The sequence below is a fragment of the Delphinus delphis genome, chromosome 1 (assembly GCF_949987515.2).
Source record: "Delphinus delphis chromosome 1, mDelDel1.2, whole genome shotgun sequence".
NCBI lineage: Eukaryota > Metazoa > Chordata > Mammalia > Artiodactyla > Delphinidae > Delphinus > Delphinus delphis.
In genome coordinates this window covers 148,641,008-148,661,917 of record NC_082683.1, presented here as the reverse complement: position 1 = coordinate 148,661,917, position 20,910 = coordinate 148,641,008, and positions in this window count along the sequence as shown.

Here is a 20,910-nt window from a genome sequence, read left to right as displayed (position 1 = left end):
GTCTGTTCCACAGAGCCAAAGGGGAGAGAGAGGAAAGCCCAGCACTGCTCTTTTCTGATTTACTTCTCCGCAGACCCCCTAGCATTATGAAAGTAGAAGGGTGTCCAGGTCTGAAAGCAACCCGAAACTCCCATTCTGATCATGCTGCCTAACTTTCCTTTGCAGAGGAAACAAAGCCTTTCATCACATAATGAAACCAAAGGCTTCTGATGCAGATTTGGTAGAACATGGTGGTATGGTATGTATCTGTTTCAAAGTGCAAATGGTGATTCAGATCTGACCACACTGTGATCTCAAGGGCCTGCAGATGGGGACGGAAAGGGTTACAAGATACATTTTTAAAATCAGGCTTCTGTCCTTGGAACTCCCAATTAACAGAGAAAAAGAGTTGCCCTCCGCCGACCCCCAGCTCTCTCAGCTCCAGGAGCTGGATCTGCTTAACCCCCAATGAGAGGTTGTGAACAAAATGTGGGGTTGGAAACTCCATACGAAAACCAATTTGGCCCTCTCGGCTCTTCCTTCATTCTTAGTAAATTCGTCTGGTTACTTCAAATGCCCTTTGTCTGCCCTAGCTGGAGCATGAACTTGTCCCTAGCACCTGAATTTCTTAACTAGCTTTGGGGGCAGAGGAGTCAACGATCCTATGGAACTGAGCTTCTCAAAGCATGGTCTACAGAGAATCAAGGGTAAGGTCTGCGGATCTGAGCTTTTAATAGGCACTCTCTTCTATACACGCTAAAGTTTAAGAAGCCCTGGTATAGAACAAAGACAGGTTAGGTACAAAGTGGATGGCAGACTTCAGGGAGGGAAATAGGAGTAGGAGGCACTGGAGGCTGACAAATCACTTCCTCTGGGAAACCAGAGCTGTTCTTCTCTGGCCTACAAGACTATAGATGACACCAGAACCATGACACTAGGTGATAACTGACCACTCTCTATTTTCCAGGGCCACTGAGACTCATGACTCCAAGCACACATAACCTTGCCCTGGCCACCCACAGACTCAGGTTCTGGCCATTGGACACATGTCTGCCCTGGGGCCCCAGCCTTATGTTTCCTCACAGGCCACATAGAGCCGAGCTAGCAAGGGTCTTCAAAGCTCTAGCCTTTTCTGGCTACTCCTCAATGTTTCTGCTCCCCTACTTTGTCACATGAGCTGTTGCTGAAAGAGGATGTTAACTACACCATGCAGGGACTTCCCTGGCGGTCTAGTGGTTAAGACTTCGCCTTCCAACGCAGGGGGTGCGTGTTCGATCCCTGGTTGGGGAGCTAAGATCCCACATACCTCATAGCCAAAACATAAAAAAGAAGCAATATGGTAATAAATTCAATAAAGACTTTAAAAAAAATGGTCCACATCAAAAAAAAAATCTTTAGAAAAAAAAAATAAACCTACACCGCACTCCGTGTCAGAGGCAGCAGAAATCTATAGAGTGAGAGGCTCTGTTGGGCCCTGATAGACTTCTAGGTCATGGCCACCCTTACCATTGAACATCCCCCACCCCAGCCCCAAAAACACACACATGTCGTATCAATCCATTTAAAATAGACCCTCATCCCATGTCAAATATAACTACTTTGATGTAAAAAAAATAAGGGAAATTATTTACAATTTTTTTGAGTTTTATGATATATTCTTCCTTTTGTTCTTGTGATTCAAGCTTTATTACATTTATATACTGATATAAGTGCTAAAGAGTTGAATTGCAGTTTACAAGTTGGCTAAGTTTACCTTTTAGAGGCATTTAATAAAACATTTGTTCATTTTGATTTTCCATTTTCATATTTTGGAAACAAGACGTTTTTCCCACATTGCTAACTTGTCTTGGGTCTTTGAAAGCTTTCAGGGTTCGGAGCCCAGTTTGGCAAGAAGGGATGCTTGGTGGTGGAGGTGTACAGATATTAGAGGGAGGCGATGAGAACCTGAGGTCAGAAGTAAGCCCTTTCTGTCCTCTTCCCATCTGCCAGTCTCTCTCCAGTGCTTCCTCTTGGCAGAACGTAACCAGAAACCAGTTGACAAGGGAACCTGGGAGATGTGGCATATAGATTCCCAGCCCTAGGGTCTTGTGGGAAATTGGCTGCATGCAGTGGAAACCTCCAGTGTGCTCTAGGCAGGCTACAGAGGCCACAGACCAAGAAGGCTCAGACCAAATTATGGTAATCAAATCACGAAGGTTACTGAATCTATTTAAAACATACAGGTAGAACCAAGAGGAAAGAGTTGGGGTAAGTTAACCCACTTGCGATGGGTACAAGCAGGGTAAAAGGACCACACATTCTCTGAATCTTGTGTTTTGCTCCAGTAGTGCAGTTTTGAGGACCAGCATTGAGGTTAAAGGATCAGTAGGTGGAAGATGCTTGCAACCAACATATACTTGCTCTATTGGGAGATGCAAGGGCAAGTTGGTCGGGTGGCAGGTTTATGCACACAGCTCGTAAGTGTTCTTCTGGGCAGCCATCCCTTTTGTCAGCGTTTATGGGGCAGAGCATACAGGGGCCAGAATAATGTCTACCAATAGGTAGACAACTTAGGGATGACCTGGCTGTCAGCCCGAGGAGGCATGCTCTCTACACTTGGTGACTCATGACTTGATTTTTCTATTCCTTTCTACCTGTAAGTAACACTTTTGTTTGGTCCCTTCTTTTTATAATATATTCAATTTATTCTATTTTTGCATGTCTCACAGATTACAAATTTGCTCCTACTTTTAGCACATGTGACTTCTGCCTATGTCTCACAAACCACTTGCCTACTTATCCCCTATAAATAGTACATCTGATGAAATTCACCCATTCTGTCTGCTTTCCTTGTCCTCTGTAGCAGAACTGAATATTCTCACATAATAGAGCAAACACACATTATAACCTGCATTCTAGAGAAGAGTATAGAAGAGTGGGGTTGGTACTGAGAGATGCAGGGTGAATAACTGTCACTAATCCAGTTTCATGTATTTTTTTATACAGAGAAACGCTTGCCCAGCTCTATTTACTGCATAGTCTATCCTTTCCTTACTCATCTGGAATGCCATTTCTGTCATGTGTCAACACTTCATATATATGTGCCTGTTTCTGGGCTCCCTATTCATTGGTCACCATATGTATCCCAGGGCCTTTAGCATTGCCTCATTTACTGCAGCTTCAAATAAGTCCTGATATGGTTAGGTCAAGTGAAAACTCAAATTTTTCTCAGAAAAGTGGCCTGGCTATTCTCGGCTCTTTACTCTTCCATATAGATTAGAATTTGCTTATCAGATTCCTCCCCAAAATAACCTTTTGGATTTTGATAAAAATTTCCCTGTAGATTAATTTGGAGAGAATGGAATCTTTCATTCAGTGAAGTTGGCATAGCTCTCCATTGTTTGGTTCTTCTTTAAAGTTTATGATCTTCCCTGTAGTGGTTTTAATTCATCTTTTGTTAGATTTATTCCTAGGTAATTGACGTCCTCTAATACTGTTGTAAATAGTATCTTCTATTTAATTATTTTTGTTGCTGGTGTGTGAAATGACAGTTCATTGTTTTATATTAATCCTCTATTGAGCTACCTTGTTAAATTCTATTATTTCTAAGTATTTGTAGATTCTTTGGGGTTTTCTATGTAAATGATCATATCAACTACAAATAGTGATAATTTTATTTTTTCTTCTCCCTTTGAATTCCTTTTTCTTAAGTTAATGTACTGGCAAGAACATCTGCTACAAGAATGAAAGATGGGTGATCTTATACATTCTTACCTCATTTCAGATTTTAAAGGGTAATGTTATAATGTTTCCCCACTGAGGACTACATTTGCTTAATTTTTTTATATGTGCTATTTATATCATGCTAAAGAAATTCCCTTCTATTCCTAATTTATTAAAAGAGTTCTTTTTAAAATAATGAATGTATGATGTTTTAAAAATATCTACATCTAATTGAAGAGAAGTATAGCTTTTCCTCTTTTAATATGGGAGTTTAGTGAATTACCTTTATAGGCTTTTGAACATTAAACCAACTTTGCATTAAACCCAACTTTGTCGTGGCTTATCAGTTTTATACACTGTAGAATTTAAGTTGCTAATGCAGTCTTCTATTTATGGCTTTTGTTTCTATATTCATAAATGAAATGGGTCTGTATTTCTTTCTTCATCATTGTGTCATTGTCTGATTTTGGTATTGAGGTTATGAAGTCCTTATAAAGTGAGTTGGAGAATATTTTCTTTTTTTATAGTCCCAGGAAGAGTTTTTGTAAGATGGGGATGATCACATTTTTAAAGATTTGTTAGAACTTTCCTATGAAATCACTTGGGCCTGATATTTAGTGTGGGACTGTTGAAAAATACTATTTCCATTTTTTCTAATTGTTATGAGAGTTCTCAGTTTTAAAACGTTTCCTCTTGAGTAAGCTGTTATTTTCCTAGGAATTTATTTATTTACTAAAGTTTTCAAATTATTATGGATAAAATTCCTTTTATCTTGTTAATCTATACTTTAATATTTAGAGTGTATCTTCTTTCTCGTTCATATCATCACTTTGTGAATAATTTGTTACAAAAATTTAAATTACAAAAGTTTTCAAATTGCATATATATATATATATATATTTCAAGTGGGGTTGGAGAGTATTCTTATGTTGGGATAACATCCCTCTCTTGCACTTGAGTAGGTGAGGCTGTTCCTTAGAGGGGAGTGAGCTTGGGCTGATCAACCAGTGCAAGCGCCCAAGATAATCTGTTGGCATCTTTCATAGGCCCCTTGGGATATCATTAAAGGCAAAACTGTAATGATGTTCAGTAAAGAAGCATAAAATGCAGTGCTTTGTTTCTCCCTTCCTTCGACGTTGGCCCAGGACTGCCATCCCAATTTTGCTTCCTGAGAGACAGGCTTCTCAGTAAGAGAGAAGGACATGGTGTTTCATCTAGACTTGCACATAATCCACAGCTTTTCTGTGCATTGCTATAGCTATTAAGAGCTGGTGATGTGACATGTAAGTGAGGAAAAAGCACATCACGGTGTGTTGCTATTTTGTTGTGGGAAGGAAAAAAGGTCAGGGTGTGAGGGGATAACATGCATCACATCATACTCAATGATCATCTCTGGGTGGTAGAGTTAGGGGCAAATGTCACTTTTTCTTCTTCACGTCTGTGTGCAGCATGGACCTTATTTTATTTTACAATACCTGTGCGTTACTTTTACAAACAAAAATAACAAATAAAGCTATTTTCATTGTGAAAAGGAAAAAGTTGTGACAATTATTAATTATTATAGTTCTTGTCTTAAGATTTGTTAGGACCTGCATCGTCTGAGGGAGCGGCCACGTGATAGCTGAAAACAGCTTAGCTAAAAGAGTGGATATGTCAGTGACGAGGGCAACTTGGGTAAAGAATTTTTAAGCCCTGGGAAGCAGCTTTCTGAGAATGGGTCAGAAATCCATGGTCTGTGAATGTGAGTGTGTCTGTACTTCTGATATTGCCTCTGCTTATTTCCCTTCTGTCTCTTCTAGACTTTCAATAAATCTTCCTGCAAGTGCAGGCCTATCTCAGCTTCGCTCATGAGTGCTACCAGACAACATTTATATTTCCATTAAAGCCAGAGTACCAAAGTGGGTCCAGGCTACCCTGGGGGTTGGGGTGTAATGGATTCAAGGAAATTCCAACATGAAGGATTTATTTGGAGTAACAAAAGTGGAGCTACTTGGCAAACTGTGCTTCCTCATTTGGAAATTCTCTCTCTGGTGCTACCTAAAGGTAGAAGCAGGGAAGTAATTTCCTTCACTAGAGGGTCCAAGAATTGCCTCAAGGGGCTGGAATCATCTTGCACCCGATACTGCATGTAGTTCATGGGCCAACAGGCTGTAAAATCCAGGAACCTATCAGTCTTTGTCTTTGGAAACCCAAATGGACGGTTTTAATGACATACATTTGATGGAGGCCAAAACAGAGAGGGTGGTTATTTTTAACCTGGGGCAGGAAAATGTGGCTGGAAAGGAAACATCTGTCCCAAACTATTGACTGTTGCACTTTATATAGAGGTCTTTTCTGTCTTGAAATCATCACATAAAGTAAGGTGGTTGGTCGGGGTCTGACTCTGGGAACATTCCTCCCTTCTCCCTATTCCCACTGCTTATCTTATGAGTGAGGCTTATGCCTCGAAGAGACCACCTTGGAGGCAGAAGGTGGGGGAATGGGTCAAGGACTGCCCAATTCCTGTGAATTTTTTGGACCCCTCCTAGTCTGACATCTTCATGCAAGATGGCCTGCCCTTTAGGGTATACATTTTGCAGACTCCCCAGTTGGGGGGTCACTGGAGGTCTTGCGCTGTGAGAATCAGACCTCTGAGTGCCAGCACACTTTCCTTGACAGTTCTGACTTCTGGTCTCTGAGCAGAGAAGTCGTTCTTTCTTCCAGGTCAGCAAAATCATTCCCTTTCGTTCAAGACATGGCAGCCTCCTGTGTGTCTGGCTGGGGAAGGAAAGGGGCAAGTGTGCCCACAAAGTTGCAGGGACATATTGTCGTCTCAGCAGAAGCATTTTCCATCATTTCTGAGCACACAGAGCAAGGCTGAATGTACCCACAGAGCCTCAGGATGGATTATGTGATGGGGGCAGAGGGGCAACGTGTAGTGCTCTGGTCGAGCACTGCACGGACCAGCAGCGCTGTTTACCCAGACCGTGGGGGCGTAAATGGCTCCTCCAGGAGTGGCTGGCAGTGGAGAAGGGGAGGAGCAAGACCAAGTGTGTAGTTGGTTGAGGGGTTCCCAGCCTTCGGTCTTGGAAAACTAACCAGAATAGTGCTGCTGTGTTCTTTCGGTCCCTCCTTTCTCTGTCTCTGTCTGTCTCTCTCAATTCCTTCCTGTTTTCAGCCAAAGACTGGACCTGGAGAGAAACAATTGTGTTTTCCAGATTGAGTAGACAGTTGCCAGGAGAAATGACAAGGGAAGAACAAGAATAAAAGAGCCTACATGAATCCACTCCTTCCCTCTGCTGGTGCAGTCCCAGCAGAGCAGTGTCGGAGCAGCAGGGCTTGGAGGGTGTGAAACAGGATTGCCAAATTGCATGAGTCTCTAAAAAGATCCATATGTCTGGGCTGCACCAAGCTTCTGAGCTCAGGGAGGGGCCGATAACATCATCTGCTGGATGCGTGTACAGTTCCCTTCCTTTGGGGAGGATTGGATGTCAGCTTGACTAGATGCTGTTAGACTCGTCATGACCCAGGTTGGGAACTCGGGGTGCAAGTGTTTGGGGTGAGGAGGAAGGGAGAGGGCCAGATAATAGAATAAATAGGAAAGGTAAAGTTTCTAAGCTAGAGTCTGTGAAACATTTAGTAGGAAAAGAGTTTGGAAACCCCAGCATATTGATTTTTCTTTAAAATTTTTTCTCATGCCAGGCGAGTTTTGGGGGAGCCACTGTGCAGACGGATGTCAGGTCATTTGCCTGCTTTGTGGGAAGTCTAGATGCTTATTCCCACAACTCACCCTCCAGAGCCAAGGAAGAGTCACTCTCTTCCTCTTCACGTCTTTAACCTCCAGACTATAGCTTCCTTTGGGGTTGGGGGTAGCAGATGGTACACAGCTGTGGGATGCATCTGGTCTTGCAGGGATCAGAGGAAGGCACAAAGGACAGTTGGAATCCCGGTGGCTACCCTGGAGGCAAGGCTCCAAACATTTGGGGTGGTACCCCGACACTCTACCCAGATCCCATCTTGGACAGACTTCATGTTTTTCCTTAGACCTCCACGCCTATTCCCCACTCTGGCTTCAACTGCCTCAGACAGAGATGATTTTGTGAGAGTGGCCAGGCAGCTGCTTCCCAGATGTGTGTTTTCTCCAGAGATGGCCATATCCAAATGGAAGAACTTTGAGAAGATTCGATGGGGACAGTAGGGTTGGGGCCTGGGAGATTCCTCTGAGCATGTATTGACCTAGGAGAGCTAGCCCAGCAACCGTCTGAAGACCTCAGAGTGAAGCCAGAGGATTAGAACTGGAGAAAGAGTGAGAAGGTCCTGAAGTGTTGGTGATCTTACCCTAATTTTCTTCAGTTTACTGAGGGCTGGTGAAAATGTCACAGAGGGCCCACGTCTTCTGACTGGTATCTGGAAACCTTAGCCCAATCTCATAGCTCCTACAGCCTATGACCCCACCCAACACTGGTTAGATGTTCAGACCCTAAACATCCAGGTGGACCTGAACGAATCCCTGTCCCTCTGTGGGGCTCAGTCCTGGCATCTGTAGAGTGATAGGGGTCAGTGAAGGAACCAAGGCACCTCCTGGCTCTAACTGTACCCAGAAGCTTCCCTCTAAGAGGGAGGCTGAGCCATGCCTGCTGCTGAGGGGACTGAGGGGGTGGCTGGTGTCTGAGCCATAAGCTGCTGTCGGGTAGGGGGAGCGTGGGGGTCGTTTCCTTGTGTGAGGGGCAGCCAAGGGAGAGAGGGGAAGCAGCCGGAGTGGGTGGCCAGTTCCTGTCTCTGACCCTTGGGGCAGAGTCTGAAGCTCCTGCCAGGCTCCCACACCTTGGCTAAGAATAGTGCAGCTCCTTCCTGCTGGCCTTCAGGCCTCAGGAGCCCAGAGGAAAGAGAGCTGGACTATATAACCTCAGGCTGGGCTGTCCCTTCCGGTGATTCTCTCTGGAGATCAAAGGGCCGCTGGGATTGCAGTTCTAGTTTCTGATGCTACTACCTAATAATAGAGCTCTGGTGTGTGGGGAAGGTGGTAGTCAGGCCACCGCTGAAGGCTGGTGGGAAGCAGGAGGTCTGGAACCTGAAAACTAACAATTCTAGGTGCACAGGGTTGGAAGGATGTGCACTTGGGGGCACAGAAGGTTATCAGGGGTCTTCAAGGTGAACTAAGGTTACAGTAGAGAGTGTCTTAAGTGTCTTAGAGTGACTAAGACCCTGAGGGAAAAGGCCTCCTGGTTCTGAGTGACGAGGACCAAGGTGGGCCCTGGACACCCACGTGGATACCCAGCTCCAAATGTGGCTGAAGCAGTTGACCTGAAGACCACACTTTGAGAAACAACCAATGACCGATGGCTTACCAGTCCAGAAAGCAGCTCCCTGCATGACGGGCTGGCCCTGTTTGGGCTCCTGAAGTAACTTTAGGACCATCACTAGGTCCCAATGACTAGGGGGACCATATAATTTAGCATCCAAACATGAGTGTTTCTGACAGTGAAAGAGGATGTTGTTAATAATTACGCCAGGCGAGCAAGCATAATGGAAACTGTCCCTCAAAAAGCAGACATCTGGTTGCTCTAACCACCAGACATTGCTGTGTCTCCATGCTCTTCTCTCCCTAGATTTCTCAATAAGAAGAGTTGAGATGGAATACATAAAAGAGAACTTTAGAAACTGAGGGACCACAGAAATCTAGGGATTATGATCAAAGCTTCTCTGTGTTTCACAGGTCCCGTCCTTCATAAATCATGTGGAGGTTAATTATAGCCACAGAGAAGCTGGGCTCTGAAGCTGGGAAAGAAAGGAGAACTTTCTCAGGAAGTCCATTGCTTGGCTGGGGTGGGGGGCTGCCTGGATGGAGAGATAAGCTTCACCAACAAGCCAAGAGCAGCAGCTTTGTGCTTTGGTTTTCTGCAGCTGAAACCCTGGGCTTGTAGCAAACCCCAGAGAAAACCCTTGCATCTTCTTTTACTGCAAAATAACTTCAGCTTCCAGTTAAGTGTCCATAATCTATACAACTCACTTGAATAGACAGGTCCATTTGTTGATTCATTAATGAGCATGTAAGGAACAAATCGTATGTTACATGCCAGCTTCTGTGTTAGTTTCTAGAGATGTAAAAACAGAGCAGTAGTCCCACCTCTTAAGGAACTCTCAATCTAGCAGGGGAAACAGAGGGCCAAATAATTTGCGGAGTGATGGACTAATACTGCTTTGGTAGAGAAACCTGTCCTAAGAGCAGAGCCTCTTTCTCAGAGTCACTGAAGACTTTCACAACCTCCCTTTAAACAGATAGCAAAATCCTTACTAATACGATGATGAAATTTACTGAGGGGCATTTTGGAGCATTTGTTAAGGGCGCAGGTTTTGGAGCCAGTCAAACTTGGATTTGGATTCTGCCTCTGCTAACTCACAAATTATGCACTCTTCAGCAAGTTTCTCCAGGCAGATAGTAGCAGTGCTTACTTCATCAAACAGTAGGTCTAAAACTTTAACGTGTACACGAATCACCTGGGGGACGTGTTCAAATGTACATTCACATTCAAGAGGTCCGGGCTGGGGCCCGAGATTCTGCATTTTTAATAAGCTCCCAGGTGATGTTGATGCTGCTGAGTTGAGACCCACACTCTGAGTGGCAAGGGCATAGAATGCTGAAAGATCAAATAAGTGCGGAGCACGGTGCTGACGAATGGTAAATGCTCAAGAAATGTGCCCTATTACTATTCAAGTGAGATACTAAAATGTTCATGGATCTCCATTTAGATATCTCCCCATCTATGACATGTTATCATAATCTCAAAGAAAATTTCTTAAGTCAGGGAAACACTCCTTGTTCTATCTCTTGGGTACCACACGAGGCCAGTCCTTTACACAGTCTATGCCACTGGGAAAATTCCAGAAGAGAGGAATGGAAGATTTAGAATTTGTTTCTAATATCATCCCCAAATCCTCCTGATGTGAAAGGCGATGGGAAACCTTGTGGAGCTGTCACATCTCTCCTGCAGAATGGATCTAACTGTGGATACTGCAAAGGTATCACTTTCAGACCCAATACTAACAGTAAAGAGAGAAACAAGCATGCAGATATCAAAAACATGATTAAAGTCTAGACATTTTTATGAACTTTGGTGGTTTTAAGATATGCCCCCAAATTTGTTGACACTCCTACCATTGAGAGCAGACTCTATGTCCCCTCCCATTAAAGCTGAGCTAGCTTGTGACTCCTTCCACCAACAGAGTATGATGGAATGGCTGCTGTGTGACTTCTGAGACTGGATCAGAAAGGGCCCTGCAGCTTCCTCCTGTTTCTCTGGGTTGCTTGCTCTCCTGACATTCTCCCTCTCTTGGAAGCCAGCTACCACAAGCTGCAAAGAGAGGCCCGATCTAGGCTCTCTGGTTGACAGCCCCTGTGGAGCCCCGCCTGTCGGTCAGGCACCAGATCTATAAATGAAGGAGTGTCCAGACACTCCAGTCTTCCCAACTGAGGCCCCAGGCCTGGTGGAGCAGAGACAAGACCTTTGGGCTGAGCCCTGACCCACAGAATTCACGAATATAATAAAATACTTGTTTTATGCCAATGCGTTCTGGGGCAATAAATAATTTCAACTATATATATATATTTTTTTAAATTAATTTATTTTTTTGGCTGTGTTGGGTCTTCGTTGCTGCATGTGGGCTTTCTCCAGTTGTGGCGAGCGGGAGCTACTCTTCGTTGCGGTGCGCGGGCTTCTCATTGCGGTGGCTTCTCTTTGTTGTGGAGCACGGGCTCTAGGTGCACGGGCTTCAGTAGTTGTGGCTCATGGGCTCAGTAGTTGTGGCTCGCGGGCTCTAGAGTGCAGGCTCAGTAATTATGGCGCATGGGCTTTGTGGCTCCGTGGCATGTGGGATCTTCCTGGACCAGGGCACGAAACTGTGTCCCCTGCATTGGCAGGTGGATTCTTAACCACTGCAACACCAGGGAAGCCCTTAAAAAATATTTTTATTTAGAATAAGAAAATATAGATAAGGTGTTTAAAAAAATTAAAGTTTATCTTGAACACTTATTTACAGGTAGTAAATATTTTTTTCTATAAAGTTAATAATTCATTTGGTTTTAAAAAGTAAACATCAAATCTCTAACAAATTAAATTTAAATCCCATGATTAACTATTATGTCACTAGACGAGGAAGAGTAAATAGTGGGAAAAAAATCATGCTTTGGAATCTGGATTTGAATTCCAAATTAAAAACTTGCCAGTTGTGTGGAAGACAGATAGGTTTACTTTTCTATGTCTCATATTAATAATATATTAAATATTTATATCACTTAATAATATAGTAAGTGGGATAATAATAAAATGAGAAACTAAGCAATCTGTGGTGGGGAAGACAGGAAGGTTTCTGATGAAACTGCCCCCTAAGTTAATCCTTAAAATGAGTAAGAAGGGCTTCCCTGGTGGCTCAGTGGTTGAGAGTCCGCCTGCCGATGCAGGGGACACGGGTTTGAGCCCCGGTCCGGGAAGATCCCACATGCCACGGAGCGGCTGGGCCCATGAGCCATGGCCGCTAACCCTGTGCGTCCAGAGCCTGTGCTCTGCAACGGGAGAGGCCACGACAGTGAGAGGCCCGCGTACCGCCAAAAAAAAAAAAAAAAAAATGAGTAAGAATAACTAGGTTAGATATTCTCAGACTTTAGAATTTCAAAAATTTCTGAAAAATTTTGGGGTAGATTTAGGAGGCAAAAGACTTCAAAAAAAACAATATTCTAAAATGTGTGTGAAAATTTGAAGAGGCAATAATAGCCAAGCCAATCTTAAAGAGAAATAAAGCTGGAGACCTTATGTTAGTCTAGATCAAGATGAATTATAAAGATACAGTAATTAAGATAGTGTGGTTTTGGACCAAGGATAGACAAACTGATGAACGGAACAGATAGAGAGTTCAGAAATACTCCCACATGCATTTGGTCTCCTGATTTATAACAAAGGTGACAACTCAGAGGTTGTGAAGAATACAGCAGCAGAACAGAGAGGTGTGAGAACCAGGAAAGTAGAGCATCACAGAATCAAGGGACAAAAGAGCTTCAGGGAGAAGGAAGAGATCAGCAGCGTCAAGGACAGCAGAGGTCTATTAAACTGGAAGGTTATGTTGAATTTGACTTTTAAGCAATTGTTGAGACCAGAGTGTGAGCTCTTCTGCCAAAGTGGACAGGAACCGGATTGCAGTGGTTTGCAGAGTGAGGGGAAGTGATGGGTTAAAAGAAAGGAAGTACAGGCTGCTCTTCCAAGAACTCTGGTAAGAGGGGAGGCAAGGAATTCACAGCAGGTAACTGTGATAGGAATTCATTTTTTAATTTATTAAGGATAGCGGAGGCTTGAGTATGTTTGTAAGCTAAGGAGACTGTGAAAGTTGAGAGGAAAAATTAGAACATACATCCCACTGAAGATATATTACATTGATAGAGGAAATTCAGTGTATTTCTGGGGAGAAAAGAAGATTAAGAGTTGAGAATAACACATGGATATACTACATTTTATGAGTCTTTAAATGTCTCCAGAAACTATTACATTAACATTTCAGTTTAAAATAGGCCAATTCTTGGACATCCTCAGTTATATCTCAAAGGCCTTTTAGCTGCTTAAAAGTATATTTTGAAATATTTCAGGCATAAAAAAGGCTATAAAGAGTAATGTAAGGAACTTGTGAGCCTCCACTCACCCTAGGAAATAGAACATTATTAATACAGTTGAAGACCCCCTTTTGTACCATTTGTGTGTATGTGTATGTGTGAATGTAACTGTGAGTTTTAATACATTGCTGGCTTCTGTTTGCTAGCATTTTGCCTTGAATTTTGCACCTCTGTTTAGCAATAGGTTAATATGTTATTATTCTTTTTCTTACTGTCCTGGTATACTTTTGCTTTAAAGTTGTATTAAAAATATATAGTAAGTTGGTTAGTATTGCTGCCTCTTTGTTTGTTATCTGGAAGTGTTTGTATAAAATTAGAACTTTTTGCTTCTTAACTGTTCTATAGAACTCACCACTAAAATGTCTGAGTCTCGTGAGTGATACTGAGTATGTACGGGGGTCAATTTTTAATGATTCATTCAATTTACTTAATAGTTAGAGTCGTGTGCCGATTTCCTATTTCTTCTTGAGTCAGTTTTGGTATGTAATATTGTCCTTTTCATCTGTTTTTAAACTTAAAGAGATATAATTGTTCTTATTATTCTCTTAATATTTTAAATTATCTCATATCTATAGTTATGAATGATTTTTAAATCCTAATATTATTTTCCTTCTTTCTTTTTTAAAAAATAAATCTAATCAGTTTTAAGATTTTCAGAAATACCCACTTTTGGCTTTGTGTGCATTCTGTTGTTTTTTTGTAATTTTTTAAGACTCTTAGCTCATTAATTTCCATTCTTTCTTATTTTCTAAATAAACATAAAAATCTGTAAAATTCTCACTAATAACAACTTTGCTCCTTACATATATCTTGATATATGCTATTTTATTGTCCTTTGAATTTATGCATTTTCCAATTTCTACCTTGGTTTGTTTTTTGATCCATTGAATTTTCAGAAGTTTGTTTTAGAATTTTTCAAACATATTGGGTTTGTTATGTTATTTGAAAAATAATACACATAATTCCATTTCAGTCAGAAAACATAGTGTCAATGATATGACAGCTTTCCCACTTATAGAGACTTGCTTACCAGCCTAATGATACAAATTTAATTTTCATAAGTGTTCCATGTGTGCTTGAGCACAATGTGTATTTGCCAAGGGTTGGATTCAGAGTTCTATATACAGCCTTTGGAATAAGTGTGTTAATTATGTCATTCAATTCTTTTATTTCTAGCTAATTTTCTTACTGCTTGATTATTTTTGGAGGGAATTGTACTAAAATTTTCCACTGGGTAGGTGAATTTTGCTCTTTTTGTAGTTCTATCAGTTTTTGCTTTATATATTTGAAATTGTATTATTAGATATAGAAAAGAATAGAATTTTTATATTTTCATGGTGAATAAAACATTTAATCTATTTAATCTTTAGTAATGCTTTTTGTATTGAAGTGTGTTTTGCCTGATATTAATGTAGCTACATGAGCTTTCTTTCTATTAATATTTGCCTGAAAGATTTTTCTTCATCCTTTTACTTTTGACATTTCTCTGTCTTTACTTTAAGGTGTGCCTTTTGTAAACAGTATAAAGTTGAATTTTCTTAAGTCCATTTTAATAACCTCTGCCCTTTAGTTGGTAAGTTTTCAGTCCACTTACATTTATTATGATTTATTTCTATCATCTTATTTTATGTTTTCTATTTGTACTACTTTTTCTTTTTTTTTCCTCATTCTTTTAGATTGGTCGTTTTTCTTAATTCCATTTTTTTTTTTTTCTTTTACTAATCCTAAACTTGAATCTGCTCCTGTCTGGACTGGCTGTCCCCAGTGCCTGAAGCACAGCTCTCCTACTAGGTTCTCCCTTCACCGTCACCCCAGGGATTCTCTTGTCCTCTCCTGTGCTGGATTCCCTGTTTCCTGTGCCCCATCTCCCTCTTTCTTAGTTTACTCCCTCATTTGTAACAGGCACATTCTTTACCAACTTTCTGAGAATCGACATACTAGAGGCAAACTTTTTCATACCTTATATGTTTGAAATTGTCATTATTCCACTCTCACACTTAGTTTAGCTACAGATAGAATTATTGATTGTAAACTGGTTTCCTTTATAATTTTGAAGGCACTGCTCCATTGACATTTAGCTCCCAGCGTTGCAGTTAAGAAATTCAAAGCTATTCCAATTCCCGATCTTCGGATGTAACATGTTTTCTCCCTGGAAACTTGTAGGATATTTTCTTCATTCCTTAGTACACTGAGAAGCCTTAATGTACCTTTTGTGGGCTATGTTCAGCTATAATGCTGGGTTCTCAGTAAGTCCTTTCTCTCTGGAAACATGTAACATCCATTTGGGGAAAATATCTTGAATTATTTTGTTCTTTCGATGTTGGACTTTAAAACAAGTCCTCTGGCTTTATCCTTTCAATAATATTTTCCATCTCGTGTTTTTAATCCATTCTGGGTGATTTTCAACTCTTTTATTACATTTTTAATTTCTACTAGAATTTTTTTTTTCCAGTGTACTTTTTAATTTGTTTTCTAAATGTTGTTTCTTTTTTTCTTTTTGTTTTTTGGCATTTTATTTTTGTTTTATGGGCATAATGTCTTCTCTTATTTCTCTGAGGATATAGGGGATTGTTCTTTTTTATTTTTTTAAATTTTCTTCTTCCTGCATGGTCTCCATTTCCTCCAAGTTGCTTTTTCTTCTTCTTCTTCTTCCTGTTTGTTTATTTGCTTTTTTGTTTTGGTTTATGTCATTCATGACAGAGGCTTTCTTTGCTATCTGATATGAGTGGGGCACCAGCAAGCTGATTGTAAGCTGTGAGAGAGAGGGTTTGGTTTGTCACCTGTGGTCTCTACTGTGGGAGTGCTCTGGCTGGGATGTATCTTTGGAGAACCCAAAAGATACTGGCATCAGTAGCGTCAGACCTTCCCTCTTGTGTTTGTCAGAGGCCCCAGAAGATTTTCCATCCTCCTGCCTAGAGTGTTTAATCCTAGCTACCTGCAACCTGGGAATTAGTGGGAGAAGTGAGCTGGGTGAGCATTCCACCATTCAATTCATGCCCCTATTTTCAGAATGATTCACTTGTCCTGAACAAGGGCTGGTGTCTGACAGTCTAGAGACTCTGTTTTATATCCTTCAGTCACCAAATCTCCAGGCATCTTGCTGTGGTTTAGAAGGGGCAGTCTCTCATGGTATGGTAGGATGGGACAAGGGGGGCAGGATAAAAATTTGGGAATCTTCAAATTTGGGGTTGCTTCTTCAACCAAATTGATCTTCAACCAATCATTTCATTTTTAAAAACTGTATTTTATGTATAGTAGTTTGTATTTGTTAACCCCATACTGCTAATTTGTCCCTCCTCCCTCCCTCCCTCTCCCCTTTGGTAACCATAAGTTTGCTTTCTGTGTCTGTGAGTCTGTTTCTGTTTTATATATACATTCATTTGTACTATTTTTTTAGAGTCCATATATGAGCAATATCATATAGTATTTGTCTTTCTCTGTCTGACTTATTTCACTAAGCATAATATTCTCTAGGTCCATCCACATTGCTGAAATGGAAATATTTCATTATTTTTTATGGCTGAGTAATATTCCATTGTGTATATATACATATAACACATCTTCTTAATCCAGTCATCTGTTGATGGGCACTTGGGCTGCTTCCATGTCTTGGCTATAGTAAAGAGTGCTGCTATGAATATTGGGGTGCATGTATCTTTTCAATTAGAGTTTTTGCTTTTTGCAGGAGTGGGATTGCTGGATTGTATGTTAGTTCTATTTTTGTTTTTTTAAATAAACCTCCATACTGTTTTCCATAGTGGCTACATCAATTTGCATTCCCATTAGCAGTGTACAAGAGTTCCTTTTCCTCCACATCCTCTCCAACATTTGTTATTTTTAGACTTTTTGATGATAGCCATTCTGACAGATGTGAAGTGATACCTCATTGTGGTTTTGATTTGTGTTTTTCTAATGATTAATGATGTTGAGTATCTTTTCATGTGCCTGTTAACCATCTATATGTCTTCTTTGGAAAAAATGTTTCTCTTCAAGTCTTCTGCCCTTTTTTGATTGGATTACTTGCTTTTTTGATGTTGAGTTGTATGAGCTGTTTATATATTTTGGATGTCAACCCCTTGTCGGTCACATCGTTTGGAAATATTTTCTCCCAGTCTGTAGGTTGTCTTTTTGTTTTGTTGATGGTTTTCTTTGCTGTGCAAAAGTTTTTAAGTTTAATTAGGTCCCACTTGTTTATCTTTGCCTTTATTTCTTTTGCCTTGGGAGCCTGACCTATGAAAATATTGTTACAATTTATGTCAAAGACTGTTTCACCTATGTTTTATGGTGTCATGTCTTACATTTTGAGTTTATTTTTGTATATGGTGTGAGGGAATGTTCTAATTTCAGTGTTTTATGTGTAGCTGTTTAGCTTTCCCATTTGTTAAAGAGACTGTCTTTTCTCCTTTGTATATTCTTGCCTCCTTTGTTGTAGATTAATTGACTATAGGTGTGTGGGTTTATTTCTGGGCTGTCTATTCTGTTCCATTGATCTATGAGTTTCTTTTTGTGCCAATATCACACTGTTTTGATTACTGTAGCTTTGTAGTATAGTCTGAAGTCTGGGAGGATTATACCTCCAGCTTCGCTCTTTTTTCTCAGGATTGCTTCAGCAATTTGGGGTCTTTTGTGTTTCCATATAAATTTTAAGATTTTTATTCTAGTTCTGAGAAAAATATCCTGAGTATTTTGATAGGGATTGCATTAAATCTGCAGATTGCTTTGGGTAGTATGACCATTTTAATAATATTGATTCTTCCAGTCCAAGAGCATGGGATAGCTTTCCATTTCTTTGAATCATCTTCAGTTTCCTTTATTAATGTTTTATGATTTTCAGCGTATAGATATTTACCTCACTGGTTAAGTTTATTCCTAGATATTTTTAAGTTCTACTTTGCCCTGCACTTCCTAGAGATTTTGCACACCAATTCTGAGCTTTTGGAGGCTTTTTGAAGTAAAAATTCTGTTGTTTCTCAGTTTTCCTTAAGGCTGGTTTAGGACTCAGTCTTCTAAGGATCTCCTAGTCAATTGCCACTTTTCCATATGTTTGCAAACTTCCAATATTTTACCATTACTGATTCTTTCCTTCACTCATTGTTCTTGTAGTTTGTTCATTAAAAATTCTCTTTGTTCTAGTTTTAGTTGAGCTTCAGAAAGGTTACCAGTAAATGATGTATTCGTCCTCCATATACACCCAGGAGTAGAGTACATTTTTTCTGATTCTCCTTCACCAAGAAAATAGTCTTTATGTTTTCACCAACAGTGCTTTCCAGGGGTCTCATTTCCAGTCCCACATTGAGGGGAGACTTGGCAATGTGGTGGGAACTTGATGATTGGAAAGAAACATTTCAATCCAACATGAAAAGAAATGGGAAGTTGATGTTTCCTCAGCCAGAAGCTATTACAATTAAATAGTGTTTTGCTAGAAAATTCTGAGAGCTTTGTGCTGACCACTGGAACAGGGAGGGATAGGGATAACTAGAGATAAAGAAACCAGCTAGGAACAACCACAATGGTCCATGGACCAGCTATGGCTTCCACACTCAATTTTTTTTTCTTTTAGGGAGAGAAGAGTTTGTAAAGATATCAAAAATTTCAAATGTATTTAAAAAAAATTATTTAGGATTCCAACTTTATTTCAACATTACAGGACTGCTTTGAAGTTCTGTTTGGAAATTATCTAGAGTCATATATTTGCCAAATATCTCTAAATAACATAAAAATATTAAGTTCTTTGTAGTTTAAAAGACCTTTCTAGATAAGAAAACTCTAAAACAGATTTGTTCATGACACCATCTAATTCTGTTTTCACTCTGTGACCTCAGGCATCCTGTGTTAAAAAACACAATTTATTCCTGAAAATATTTTGGATATTGAATTTCAAATAGCTTGAGCCCATATTTTATGATTTTTAAGTGAGAAAAAATTTTAAAAGCATTTCCTGAAACCCCAACCAATTTCCCCCATTTACCCCTAAAACCCTCTTAGAAATCTATATAATAATCCATGGAGGATTTCTGAAATATAAAGATAAAGGATTTAAAACAAAAATTGCATTTAATGAACTCATTAGTGAGTATAGACTAACACTCTGCAACCATGTTGTTCAATAGCCAATACGTATTACGTTTTCCTTTCTACATGCTTAAGTTTTCTATTCATTCTCTTTCTCTCAAAATGCTTTTTCACTCTCAACTCTCTTTTTAGTGATTGGGTTTTTCTAGGCCTCTTTGGTTCATGTACTTGGTTCACAGGCTTTTCCACTTTCTTAGAAGGCATTTTCACTTAACAGTGTGGGGAAGATGATGGCAATAACACACAAGTTTAAACAATGCAATCAACTGTGCAAGCAGGAGAGAAATGTCTTTCAGAGGAAACAGCTAAGATAGACTGCAGGGCATCCTGACTCCTCTTGCCCAGACTTGTGTCCAAATGATGAGTTTTTACTGGCCCCAGCATGCAAATACTTTATAGAAGGTTTTCAATTAGAGTAATGTATGTAGGGTAAAAATGGTTCCAAGTCATTACAGGGAATATTTGGAGAGTGAGAATTCAGGTAATAAATGCAATGTCTGTATTATGTCCTGTGTACCCACTGTCTTTTCTAAAAAAAAAAAAGGCCTAACAGAAAAAGGTTTTTATAATTAAGAAAACAAATTCAAACACAATACAAAAATACACAAAAATAAAACCAATTTTATTTATTTAATTTTTCATGGTTTGCATTCTGTCTTCTGATTAGACAACAAACCTCTTTGTGGAAATGACCTCATTTTATAATTCAATCCAACAAATGATGCTAGCTACCTACATGGTGGCAGGCACTGCGCTAGGCAGAGAACTGATTATGACACAGACAGAGCACCATGGCTGAGTGTGTAAACTTGCTCAGAAAGTATTTGTTTCCTCCCAGTTTCCATGTGCATATTCTATGTATCTTCCACCAGGTAAATGGGTTATTTCTCCATAGAACCCTACCTCCCCAAACAAACAAAACCTTTTCTTAACCATGCCAAAGTGGCAAACAATCTGATCATTTATGCTGATATTCCTCCAAAATGTGATTATTAAAATAAGAGCATGAATTATTAGGTCATGACTAAAATCACTAATCATGGTGTATGATTCTTGTATATTTGAGAGAAAAATAGAAAGAAATAAAAAATACACAAGGGCAAATTAAATATCCTTCTCCTATTAAACTTCAATTTTAATCCTAATCACTTCTTCACCTAACCCCACTTTTCTTATTTTGCAAAAACAACCTTTTACTTTCTTAGATGAAGTTTCCAGTGTTAAAAAGGGTCTGAGAAGCTCAGAGTTTCTCCCTTTCTCTGCTTCAGGGCTTCTGACAGATCTGGGGTCAAAAAGCCTGTAACGATTTACTCACACTAACTAGGGTAAGGGCATTCTATTTCACTCCTTGGGTCTCTGAATAGACTCTGACGTATTTTAACTGGCCAGATAGACTTCCAGAGGAAATCTGGCTTTAAGCTTCCAGGACTGACCTTCCTCTTTCTTTTCTTTTTGTGGTTAGAAGAGGAAAGAGCAGAAAGACAATGGCAAACACTGACAAACGCTATATACCCAACAGGGCA